Raw genomic sequence first — 1489 nt, 5'->3', positions numbered from 1 at the left:
ACTCCACAAGTTTGTCTTTCCCTTACTACATTTTTACAAGCACATTGAAACAGCTGTCTTGAGGTTTTTCTGTTCTTCCCTTTGTCTTGATCTACCTGATAATGCTGTTTCAGCTTCTACCACCCAGGCTGCATCTTGAAATATCAACTTCATTGCTTCTTTTCAAGTAAAAGTGCCCCTCATTTCTGTTTTTTTGGGTGAAGAAATCTGGCTAGGGAGCAAGCTGTTTGTAGTTTGAGATCTCCATCTCTATTTATTCCTGGGCAGGGGAACATAAAATAATCTCTTCTTCTCTGAACTTCACTAGGTAATAATGTATTTTGAAATATTTTTATGTTTTACTGTTGTCTTAAAATAGAACTTATGGGAATTTATAGGTCCCAATCAGACCAAACTGAGCATTTTTGTTCATTGTATGACAAAATGCCAAAATCTGACAAACATTTTGAAGAAAATCATTATGTGCTACTCTTAACTGTTTATGCAAGTGACTTTAAATACTGTTTGAAGAAATAGATTTAGCTAGCCTGTATTTCCTCACTGGTGGATTACAGAAAGGCAACCTGTACTTGTACTATTCAAGATATGAATGTAAGGAAAAACTAGTACATTTGAAAATTTTAAAGTAATTGTCTTGTGGTGTCAGGAATAGTACCACTTAAGACTGTGTGTCAGTGAAAACAAATTTAAGTTCTTCATCATTGTAGCCTGTGATAAATTCTGTAGTATTTTACAGTTTTGTTTCATAATTTGACATTGATTTTATATTTTGGTTTCTTTCTACAGTAAGAGTTCTTAATAGAAGTTCCCATTCAGTCCTGTTTGGTGGTACTGGACATTGATGGACAAAAGAACATGAACGTCATCTATAACTTCAACTTGTAACAACTTGAGTGCATGATGGGAAACAACCTTTGAATTTCCAGCCTGTGGGTCATATCATTAATGCCTCATCTGGATATATTCTCTGGTTGTATTTCTCCAGTAGAGACATGGTCCAAGGAGCACTGTTAGCTCCACTTGACCCGGGAGATGGAGGGGCCGTGTGTCCAGGGATGTGCCCAGCCACATCCCTGACAGTATCGCTGGGGCTTCCCCCTCCCGAGCTCCCTGCGTGCTGCTGAAGCTGGGAAGCAGCATGTGGAAGGTGAAGAAGAGGAGAAGCGGTGCCTGAGGGCAGATGTGGCCTCTCGGCTGCCCCATGAGTTGCTGCTGCTGCGGCTGCAGCCCGGTGGGCAGCAACTCGCGCTGCCCGGCTGGGGTGGCCCTGTCGCCCGTGGCTGTGATGTGACACGGCAGCCTGGCTCTCCCAGCCGGAGACACCGAGGGCTGCGCCTCCCGGGACAGCGGGGCGAGGTGCGTGTGCCGCGCCCCGGGGCACCGGAGCCGCGGCCCGGGACGGAGCTGGAGCCGGAGCCAGGAGCGCGTCCCGGGGAGGGCGGGCGGGAGGCCGGCTGGGAAGGCGGAGGGAGGGCGGGCGCGGGCGGCG

The 1489-nt window shown here is 47.1% G+C and overlaps 1 protein-coding gene across 1 annotated transcript in view; it reads left to right on the top strand.

Annotated features, from left to right (window-relative positions):
* The first annotated feature begins 840 nt into the window (after positions 1–840).
* PTGFR (prostaglandin F receptor) overlaps positions 841–1489 on the top strand; it is a 20797-nt gene continuing 20148 nt past the window's right edge. The window contains exon 1 of the mRNA XM_039711765.1: positions 841–1356. The gene's annotated coding sequence lies outside the window, so the exon portion shown is untranslated. The remainder of the gene's footprint in view (positions 1357–1489) is intronic.

The sequence above is a fragment of the Passer montanus genome, unplaced genomic scaffold (assembly GCF_014805655.1).
Source record: "Passer montanus isolate IOZ18808 unplaced genomic scaffold, ASM1480565v1 scaffold25, whole genome shotgun sequence".
Taxonomy (NCBI): domain Eukaryota; kingdom Metazoa; phylum Chordata; class Aves; order Passeriformes; family Passeridae; genus Passer; species Passer montanus.
The sequence above is the reverse complement of the archived record's forward strand: the minus strand, read 5'-3'. Positions and strand labels throughout refer to the sequence as shown.